Below are 12033 nucleotides of genomic sequence, written 5' to 3' on the forward strand. Positions count from 1 at the left end.
TATTAAAGGCACATCTTCGGGGCTGGCACTGTGGCATAGTGGGCTAAAGCCTCCGCATGCAGTGCAGGCATCCAATATGGGTGCTGGTTCGAGTCCTGACTGCTCCTCTTTTTTAAAGATTTATTTATTTATTTGAAAGGCAGACAGAGAGAGAGAGAGAGAGAGAGAGAGAGAAAGGTTTTCCATCCATTGGTTCACTCCCCAAATGGCTGCAACAGTAGGAGCTGCACTGATACGAAGCCAGGTCTCCCAAGTGGGTACAGGGGCCCAAGAACTTGGGCCAACTTCCACTGCTTTCTCAGGCCTTAGCAGAGAGCTGGATCAGAAGTGGAGTAGCTGGGACTTGAACCGGTGCCCATATGGGAAAGCAGCAGAAGATGGCCCAAGTACTTGGGCCCTTGCACCCACATGGGAGACCCAGAAGCTCCTGGCTCCTGGCTCCTGGCTCCTGGCTTCAGATAGGCCCAGTGATGGAAGACCTCTCTCTATCTCTCCCTCTCTCTGTCTATAACCCTACCTCTCAAAATAACTAAATGAAATATTAAAAAAATAAAGACAGGGCTGGCGCCGTGGCTCACTTGGTTATCCTCTGCCTGCGGTGCTGGCATCCAATATGGGTGCCGGATTCTAGTCCTACTTGCTCCTCTTCCAGTCCAGCTCTCTGCTGTGGCCCCGGAGGGCAGTGGAGGATGGCCCAAGTGCTTGGACCCCTGCACCCGCATGGGAGACCAGGAGGAAGCACCTGGCTCCTGACTTCGGATCGGTGCAGCGCGCTGGCTGTGGTGGCTATTTGGGGAGTGAACCAATGGAAGGAAGACCTTTCTCTCTGTCTCTCTCTCTCATGGTCTATAACTCTACCTGTCAGATAAATTTTAAAAAAAGACACATCTTCTACATTTTATAATATATATTTTCTTTGATACATTGCTCAATCACTTCTTGGCCTTTTGATTAGATCAAGTGTGATATATTGCTTGGAAAAGTAGCTTTTAGTAGTTGTTTATGACCTCAAAAATAATGATACCTAGAAATAAATCTAACAAAAGGATATTAGATTTATAAAAATATATAAAACTTTATTGAAAGACATTAAAGATGACATAAATAGATGGAGATTGTTCATATACTAGAATAATGAAAATCATAAAGATGCCAATTTTCCTCATACTGTTTTATATATTCATTGCAGTTAAATAATTATCCCAACAGACACTTTATCGGAATTATGAAATTGATTCTATAACTCATAAGAAAGTTCTGCAGCCTGAGCTCAGACGAGACAGTCTTGAGTAAAAGGAGACCAACATGGAGAGACTAGCAATCACAGGAGAGGACTTCTTTGAGCATCGTGATAATTAAAATCCCATGTTTCTCTGGCCTCCAGGCAGAAAACTGGAATTTAGGGACAGCACGAACAGCATGGCAGCACTCACATAGACACGTGAGTGTGGTGCACACTGGGGTCGACCAGTTGGTCAGCTACACGGGGCTAATTGAATTTCAGGGAGGAAAGTAAACTAGACCTCTGCCTGAGTGTATTAACAGAACACACTCGGAGTGAGATGAAGAAAATCATTCAGAACTTTAGCAGTAAATGCTAAAAGTAAGATAGGACATGTAATCTATAAATAAAATTTGATAAGTACTTTTATTATTATAGAGATGAAAAAGATAAAGAAACCATAACATTCAGAACTGATTAAATGGAGAGAAAAGACAAAATCTAATTTTATGTGTTTTATTTTTAAATCGACAAATAATTGCAAATATTTATGGAGTACAGTGTAATATTTTTATGCATGTATACAATGTTTAAATCAAGGTAATGAGCATATCCGTCACTTCATTTATTGTTTCTTCCTCTCCTCTAGCTACTTTGAAGTATATAAAAAATTGTTAAGTATATCCACTCTACTGTGCTAAGAACACGAGAACTCGATCTTCAATCTAACTGTATATTTGTACTTTAGCCAGCTCTTGTCCACGCCCCACCTGCCCCTCCCCATCCCAGCCTCCAGTGACCACTATCCTACCATCCACTGCTATGAGTTCAACTTCCCAGCTTCCACATTTAAGTGACATTATGCAGTATTTGTCTGTCTGAATGACTTATTTTCCTTAACGTAACATTCTTCACTTCCATTCATGATACTACACATGGTGGCATTACATTTTTTTATGAATTAATAAAATTGCACTGTGAATATATACTACATTTTGTTTAAACCGTCTCTGTCAGTGAATACCTTCATTGGTTCTATACATCAGCTATGGTGAGTGTGTTGCAACAAAATGGAATGAGAATTATCTCTTCTGTATACTGACTTCCTTTTCTTTGGATATATAAAGGTACATTTTGAGACACTTATATTGGGCGGGTACAAAATTCTTGAAATCCACACATTTGAGAGGTCTTTGGAAAATTCATGGAAAAAATGCATTATGAAAAAAAAACTATGCATGGATTTCAAAATATATGACACTGAAGTAAACGTATCTTTAAATTTTCCCCCACAGCTTTTTGAAGTTCCCTGTTCCACCACATCCAGTGGTGGGATTGCTGGATCATGTGGTGATTTTATTTTATTTTTTTAGTAACCTCTATACTGTTTTCTATAATGGCTGTAACTAATTTATTTTCCTAAAAACAGTGTATAAACATTTTCTTTCTTTGCACCTTGCCAGCATGCACTATTTTTTTGTCTTTTGATGGTAGCCATTGTAACTAGAGTAAGGTGATATCTTACTGTTATTTTGATTACCGTTTCTCAGAGAGTTAGTGATGTTTTAACATGTTTCTTAGCCATCTGTATGTCTTCTTTTGAGAAATATCTATTACACTCTTTGCCCATTGGTTAATGATGCATTTCACCTATTTGAATGGTAGAGTTACAGAGAGAGGAGACAGAGGGAGATTCTCCAGCCACTGCTGCACTCCCCAAATGGCCGCAATGGGCAGGGCTGGGCCAGACTGAAGCCAGGAGCCACAAGTTTCTTCCAGGACTCCCACATGGGTTCAGGTGCCCAGGGACTTCAGCCATCTTCCACTGCTTTTCCAGGTGCATTAGCAGGGAGCTGCATTGGAAGTGGAGCAGCCAAACTCAAACCAGCACCCATATGGGATGCTGGCATTGTAGGCAGTGGTTTTACCCAATATGCCACAATGCCAGCGCCTCTGTCCATTCTTGAATCAGATTATTTGGTTGGTTTGAGTTCCTTAAATGTCTGAATATTAATCCTTCACCAGATGGATAGTTTGCTGAGACGCTCTATCTTTCTGAGGTTATGGCTTCATTGGATGATGTCTCTTTTTCTGGGCACATGTCTTTTACTTCAGTATAGACCTATTTGTCTACTTTTGCTTTTGTTGCCTGTGCGTTTGAGGTCTTACCACAACAGTATTTGCCCATGTTAATGTGCTGAAGTGTTTTCTCATGCTTCTTAATAATTTCATAGTATTAGGTCCTTCATTTAAGTCTTTGATTCATTTTGAAGTGATTTTTGCATATGGTATGAGATAAGGATTTGTTTGCATATGTATACCCCATTTACTGAAAAGGCCATCCTTTCTCCTATGAATACCCTGGCAACATTGTCAAAGCTTTGTTGGCTGTAACAATGTGTTTATATCTGGTTCTCAATTTTGTTTCATTGCTATATGTGTCTGTATGCCAGTGCCATGCTCGGATTGGTTATTAGAATGTTTTAGTGTATTTTTAAATCAATTATTATGATGTCTCCAGCTTTGCCTTTTGCTTGGAATTACTTTAGGTGATTGGAGTCTTTTGTGGCTTCATGTAAATTTAAGATTTTTTTTTAATTTCTAGGAAGTATGCCACTTGAATTTTTATTAAAATTTCAATGAATCTGTAGATCTTATTGGGTGCTGTGGACACTAACAAGATTAATTTTCCAAATCTAAGATCCCAAAATGTCTTTCCATTTTTTGTATGTCTTACTAAATTTTTTAATCAGAATTTTATAGTTTTCACTGTAGAGATGTTGCATCTTCTTGATAAAGCTAGTTTTTGAAATGATAATTTAATATTATCTTCAGAAAAAAAGAGAATCTAACATAGAGGATAGATGAGTAGATAGATGGTTAGATACATAGAATAAAAGTGGCTAGAACTTAAAGACAATTCTTTTAATTTATTTGACAGATAGAGTGATAGGCAGTGAGAGGGAGAGAGACAGAGAGAAAGGTCTTCCTTCCATTGGTTCACTCCCCAAATGGCCACTACGGCCAGTGCTGCGCTGATCCAAAGCCAGGAACCAAGTGCTTCTTCCTGGTCTCCCATGCGGGTGCAGGGGCCCAAGCACCTGGGCCATCCTCCACACTGCCCTCCCGGACCACAGCAGAGAGCTGGACTGGAAGAGGAGCAACTGGGACTAGAATCTGGCACCTATATGGGATGCCAGCGCTGCAGGCAGAGGATTAGCCAAGTGAGCCACGGTGCTGGCCCCTGATAATCATATTTTTTAGAAGGAGAACTAGGGCAAAGATTTTTTAAAACTTATAATATCAAATTATAAGTCATTATATGGTAAACATTTATCACAATATACAAATAGAAATACTTCTGGAATATTATAAAATACAATAAAAGAAGTACACAGGTATTACAATCAGATATTCCCTCCCCTACAAAAATGACCTAAAAAAGGCACCAGGCTGGCCAGATATTTCATATGTTATACAAGTAGTTATTCCAAAAAACATAAAAAGTTACTCAGTTCAATTTATAAAGTAGCTCCAATGTGAAACCCCAAATTGAGTGTTAGGTAGAGATAAAATTATAATCAATTCTATATACCTGTGTGTGTGTGTGTGTTTGAAACTAGTATTTAAACATGAAGCCATAAAGGTATACATCATATGATACTCAAGTTCCTCTTCTTAGTAGGGAGGTGGGAGAAAAGCAAGCTTCTGTCATGATGCAATAATTAAACAGAACGTAACACAACCTGTAGAGAAACAGTAGTTGGAGGAGACACATTGTTTGTACAGAAACAGGGAGAGATCCTAAAAGGGATATAAGGGAAATAAGTTGGGAAGGTTAATATCATTCAAGTACATTTAAAACATTTATACATAAACCATAATGTATATTTTATCAGAAAAGGGTTAGCACTGGCACACGTGCATACTATAGGTAAGTGATACTGCTTGGAGAATAGAATAAAAGAGAAATCAATTTAATCAAACGAGACAGTGGCTCTTCAGCTGCCTCTAACTGAAGGAACTCATCATCTCAACCTTGATACTGTACTTTAAAATGTAAAAGAAAACACAGCACAACTAAATGACATGAGGAATCACTCAAGCACATTAGCAAGCTTGAAATTCTTAGTAAAATCTGCAATGATGCCTCATTTCACACCTACCCAATTAGGGTCAGAACATTATCAATGACAGTGAATCAGTGGTAAACTAGAACTCACACACTCTGCTTTTACTAAATGTAAATGTTATTTAATGGGCATTTTATGTTAATTTTAGATTGTTATATATGATTTCATTTATGAAATAAATGAACAGATTTTCTAAATATAGCAGTAAAATAAATTTATTTATTGTCAATTAAATATATTCAAAATGACTCCTAATTCCAGTGATATTTACTTTCAAAATTCCCTAATTTGGAAGACAAAGTTCATGGTTGGCTTAACCTCCAGTTCTTAAGAGGATATGTGTGAGGTTGTTGATGTCAGGTTTCCATGCAATATTATGGAATTGAAGGTAAACTAGAAAAACACAGCTAATAGTTGGAAAAGAGTTTGTGTTTGTGTGCTAGGATTCTCTGGAGAAACAGACCCAGTGGTCCCTGTGTTCATGCTCATGGATTCAACTACAAAGGATCTAAAATGCTTTAAATTTACTTTCCTGCAGACATGTACTGTGTAGTTAGGCCCACAATAGTTCCATCTGCACTGAACATGTACGGATCATCATTCCCTAACCAACATGGTGGAATATTTACCTATGCCTTACTTTGCATAAGAATTGTAAGTGATCTGGAGATGATGTAAAGTATGTAGGAAGCCCTGCTTGGGTTAGATGCAAATGTCACACCGTCTTGCAAAAGGGAGTTGAGCATCCACAAGTTGTGTGTGCAGGGGTCCTGGAGTCAACCTTCCATGCTTGTCCAGGAAATGGCCCATGTGGTCGCAGCAGGCAATCTGGAACTCTGGGCAGCCCAAGTGTGGTCCCAGTCCAAGTTCAGGGCTTGAGACGTGGGCAGCTCCTGCCTGAGTCAAAGTGCAGGAGAAGGGGGAGTCTGAGCCTCTGTGCCAGCAACCGGGTGGGGAGGAGGGGACAACGTTTTCTACTGCTCAGCCTTTTGTCCTGCCAAAGTCCTTTACAGGTTGCACAGAACGACCCCCAACAGGGAGAGCCACCTGCTGCAAGTTGGCCTACTAATAGCTATGTTAATCTCAGGTAGAAACATCCTCACAGACACATCCAGATAACTGGGCTCCCCAGGACCCAGTCAAGTTGCCAAACTGAATCAACCATCCTGCCTCAGGTACTTTAAGAGGTAAACAACCTGTGACAGAAAGTCCACCACTAGATGTGAAACCTCGAGGAAGTCTTGCATGTGTGCACCAGGAATTTCAATTACCCTTCCAGAGAAGAACTGATAACCACATTGAGATATGATCATTCCATGAAACAGTATAGGCCCTGGACGTGAAGAATGGGTGACTTTCATCAGTGTGGATGAACCTCAGGCACAAATACGATGAGAGGAAAAGCCAGTAACAATGTAAGGCCTACAGTGCTTCCAGCTTAGGGGAAAAGAGCAAAGTGGCAGAGAATGAGAGAATCAAAGAGAATAAAACTGAGAGATTTCATTAAGAAAATAAGTTCAGAAATAATCTTGAGTCTGTGGGAAGGGAGGGAGTGACATATTACAAGAGTGTAGAATGTAGCAAGGAGTCATTTCTCAGCCCGAGTGTGGAGGACATGATATTCCTTTTATTAGCCCTTAAAATATGCATCTGTGTTTTATAGGTCTTTACGAGCCTGTGCTGTGTCATATAATACCTCTGCAAAATGGCATTTGGAGCACCACATTAGATTATTTGTGGGGCTTTTCCAGAATCAAACCTTGTTATAAGTTCTGTGTAATATTTACTTGCCTAACTTAAGGAATCTTATACCTGGGTGCTGCTACATGCAGACTCCTCACTAACCAGACGAGATTAAGCTCCAGGGGAAGTGTCTGTTATTCAATTTCACAACCAAACCCTGCAGGCAGCTTTCTGGTCTGCTGGAGGAAGAAAACAGAAGCATGAGCTCCCTGGTGCTGTTGTGCTGTCTCTGGCCCAACACACGGACCGGAATTACTCTCCCCCCCAACTGCCCCACATGCACCCCATACCGCACCCCACGTGAACTTGTGGGTGGTGCTTTTACCACACGCCCTTCAGACTGAAACAAACCATATAGCCTTCATCACAGGGAGATGGGGTGGGCGCACGCTGCAGCCGAGGGGAGGAGGGGTCCTCTCACTTTACCACGACATGCTGGGGAAAAACATGGGCCGACGTGCTGGGAAAACACGGGCCTTCTGTGCTGCTTTAACTGAGGACCATCAGCAAACATGCGTGGACACACGTGACGTCTTTGGTGTAGAAATGTATTTGGAGGTGGAGTGATATTGATGAAAACGGAAGTGCAAATGTAGACTTGGTTTTCTTTTAAATCAGAGGTTACTTGAAAGAATATTTAATAATATGAAATATACATGCAATAGAGTTACACTTTATAATACACATATTAAATATTCATAGAGAATCTCCCCTGATAAACTTTGTAAGAGCTGTTACACGGAAATAAACGGATCTGGACTTACAGAATGTGAAGGTTCTTCACAAATACCATGGACAAGTGTAGTATCATTAAACACTGTGTCTATTTCAAACATTTTTGCATCAAAATAAACTTCTACATTTTCCATGACATTTTTGAAGCATCTTCATACATACCTTTTGAAAATGTTAAGCACAGTAAGTGCCACATAAAGATGTTTTGGTTAGGGGCCGGCGCCGCGGCTCACTAGGCTAATCCTCTGCCTTGCGGCGCCGGCACACCGGGTTCTAGTCCTGGTTGGGGCGCCGGATTCTGTCCCGGTTGCCCCTCTTCCAGGCCAGCTCTCTGCTGTGGCCAGGGAGTGCAGTGGAGGATGGTCCAAGTCCTTGGGCCCTGCACCCCATGGGAGACCAGGAGAAGCACCTGGCTCCTGCCATCGAATCAGCGTGTTGCGCCGGCTGCAGCGCGCCGGCCGCGGTGGCCATTGGAGGGTGAACCAACGGCAAAGGAAGACCTTTCTCTCTGTCTCTCTCTCTCACTGTCCACTCTGCCTGCCAAAAAAAAAAAAAAAAAAAAAGATGTTTTGGTTAGTAAGGGACCACATACAGGACACCAGTCCCATCAGATTGTAATGGAGCTGAAAATTTCTTGCCATCTCATGATATTGTAGCCATTGTTATGCAGTGCAAGAGATGTAGCTGCTGCCAAATCACTGTGCAATGTGTGGCCCACGCATGTTCAGTGATGCTGGTGTGAGCACACCTGCTGTGCTCCACCATGGGAGAACACCAATCGAAGTCCCTAACTTGAAAGCGATAAAGATGACTGTGTTACTGCTTGTTAGAATGTACTCCATCTCTTACAAACATCATCCTCTTACTGGGAAGTGCACTGTGTTAAGCCTCGTATGTCTTGGGTTTATTGCATGGTTTGCCTTGTCCAGCAGGTTGCTGGGAGTGCACTTTGAGATGCCCACAGCACGACAAGTGCCCGATGACGTTTTACAGCATGTGTGCCCATGGCTGAACGACGCCTGGCTATAATGTAAATATAAAAATCTATTATGAGCTGACTGCCTGCACATCTCAGGGCATGAACAAGAACAACTGCTCCTGGGTGATTTTAATAGCACCTACAGTTTTTCTGGCACTGTTCCCCTCAGAGGTGGGGGTCTGTCTTCATGTGGCCAACAGAGCAAGGCCGAGGTGACACTGACGCTTTGTAGTCCTGATCTGTAGTGTGCGGCAGGTGCTGCTTTCTCTCTTGGCATCCCTCCCTGGGTGTGAGCCACCATGACAGGAGGGAGGAAGAGAACAAACCAGCATTCAAAGCTGTGCCTTTCTGGTCCCAGATTTGACCTTTCTCCAAAATCCTAGTCTATCTCTGCTCAGAGCTACGATTCTGTTTGAATTGAAACTTAAAATGGCTAAAAAGTAGGACTCATTAACTTCCTTTATTCTTTCCCTTATGACCCAACACTGTGATTGGCTCCTTTCCAGCCCCTCTTGCAACCAGAAACTGCAGAAGCTGTCAGCAACTTCTTGCTAACTTTGCCCATCCAGCTACTCAGAGTCCCGTAGTTCTTTAAGCTCCTTTATATAACTCAAATTCTTTCTCTATCCATTTTCATAGTCTTGATCATCATCATTCCTTAATTATGTTTTTAAACAACTTACCCACTTCCCAGTGATGTTCCAAATCAGATGCTGTATTCATTTCTGTTACTAACATTCTTCCAGGTTTGTTTATCTCTTTCAGGATAACAATGCATTTTTTTAGAATAACAACATAAAATGATTTACTCATCACGTAGAAGCTTTACTCTAGTTACAGGTGAGATTAAAGCTCATGGCGTGGTCTACACAAACGAAGCTGATGAAGAGGGTGGGTCTGAGGAGGGCAGACAGGATTGCAGGCAGTGTTGGGGGTGTAGAGGTTAAGAGACTTGTTAGGATGCCCACCTTCCAGGTCAGAGTGGCTGGCTTCCAGTCCCGGCTGCACTTCCAATTCCAGATGCCGGCTAATGTGCAGGCGGAAGGTGCTGCCTTGTGTACTGACGTCCCTGCCACCCACGTGAGAGACAGGATTGAGTTCTGGGCTCCCGGTTGAGGGCACCGGGGAGAAAACCTGCAGATGCAAGACTCCTCTGTCTGTCTGTCTGCCTCAAATAAATTAATTTTAAAAACATGTAAAAAATAGATTGCAAAGAAGGAGAAAAGAAACAGTTCCCCGGGCAACCGTAGGACTCACTAATGTCCCTGAGGCAGCAGCACAGCTCCAGGGGCCTTTCCTTTGGTGGAGTCTGCTCATGGATCAGTTATCCTGGAAGAGCTTTGCTGCAGAGCCAACCAGAGGCTAATGCAGAGTAAGAGCTTTCTGGAGAACTAGGTCTTAGTACTAGGCAACCATGGACAGAGGTCAGGTGATGCGGAGGTGCCAGTGGTATTTCCTGTGAGGTTCTGTGGCGCGTCCTGCAGGAGCCAGAGAACCAGGCTTGGAGGGTTTGCATCTGAGCCATGTTTGTGCAGCTGGGTCTGGTCTCATGGCTTCTTTCATACTCACAAGCTTGGATGCTGGAAAGTTCAGGTTAACTCTACCCAAGAAATCACTTTGAATAGTATATTTAGCCCTTAAAAATAATCACTGAGTGGCCGGCGCTGCAGCTCACTAGGCTAATCCTCTGCCTGTGGAGCCAGCACCCCAGGTTCTAGTCCCGGTTGGGGCACCGGATTCTGTCCCGGTTGCTCCTCTTCCAGTCCAGCTCTCTGCTGTGGCCTGGGAAGGAGTGGAGGATGGCCCAAGTGCTTGGACCCCTGCACCCGCATGGGAGACCAGGAGAAGCACCTGGCTCCTGGCTTCGGATCAGCACGGTGCGCCAGCCACAGCCGTTGGGGGGTGAACCAACAGAAACAAGGAAGACCTTTCTGTCTCTTCTATCACTGTCCACTCTGCCTGTCAGAAAAAATAATAATAATCGCTGAGTGGCCATAACATGCACAGTCTTGTCCTGGAAACTTTGAGAAAACCCCAAAGATCTGTTCATGAAATTCATGGACTTGTTGTCCAGGATTCTCTATCATTTTTGTCAACACCAAAAAGCTGAGGGTCCACGCACTCTGAGCTACACACCCTGACTGACAACAGATATGCTTGCACAGTCATGAGAGGTTAGGTGAAATACATGCATTAATAATTGTCAGGAGGTTGCTTGAAATATAATTTTTCATAGGGATATTTTGTTACAAATTTGATTAATTTTACAAGTCTTGAAATGTCAAAGAATGAATCATTTAGTTGAAAGTATCTTTAGAAAACCATAAAAACCCACAAGATACATTTACCTGATGTACAGGTTTTTTCCAGAGCTGAGTTTTAAGAGGTTGTTAAAATTGCTGTTAGATGAAGTTTTCTTGCACTATCTAAAAATGCATTATCTGTATTGCCTCTTCAAGTCCTGAACATATGATTTTTCCCAAAAGAACTTAGAGGACAATCAAATTCAAATAAAAATCTAAGACACACATCAAAAATCATCTTGTTCAATGATTCTCTTTGTTCTGAAGAAAGGACATTCTTGCCTATTACTTTGGCAAGGATTTTTTGCCTATCTTCTGAATATGCTAAAAATACTCTCCTTTCAGCAAGGGGATACAAGAGCAATAATGTCTGGCACACTGCTCCCTTTTGCAGTATCTCATCTCCTGTTTCCCTTGGACTTTATCATTTTGCCATCCCTGGGACAGAATGGGATATATAACTGATGGTGACTGCCAATTTAGCTACAACACAAATGAGATGCACAACTAATGGTGACGTCAGTTTAGCTGAACCAAGTTTTCAGGTACGCTTACACCTCTAGTCCTGGAGCCAGGCAGCTGACCTCCACTCTGTTCTGGTGATTAGGTTGGGAGAACTCCCTGAATGGTGCCCAGTGCAGCCCAGAGAGGCAGACCCTGTTCCACAAAGGAATCTTCATGATCTCCCAGGCCTGGGTGGGGTCCCACTACCCACTGAGACTCAGCCACTGACCTGAGAGCACAGCTCCTGCCTTCTGATGGCAGTAGTCAGTGTTGCTGTGAGGGTGGGGCAGTCACTGATGGGCCTATCTGCCTTTGCAACAGAGGAAGAATGAAAACACACAGCAAAGACTGGTGAGGCACATGTGCCTTTTCTGCCTCGCTCGGCAGAGATGTCGTCTGCTGTCCCAGATCGCT

This window comes from Oryctolagus cuniculus, chromosome 16, assembly GCF_051225735.1.
Source record: "Oryctolagus cuniculus isolate XC-2025 breed Fujian yellow rabbit chromosome 16, ASM5122573v1, whole genome shotgun sequence".
Lineage (NCBI taxonomy): Eukaryota > Metazoa > Chordata > Mammalia > Lagomorpha > Leporidae > Oryctolagus > Oryctolagus cuniculus.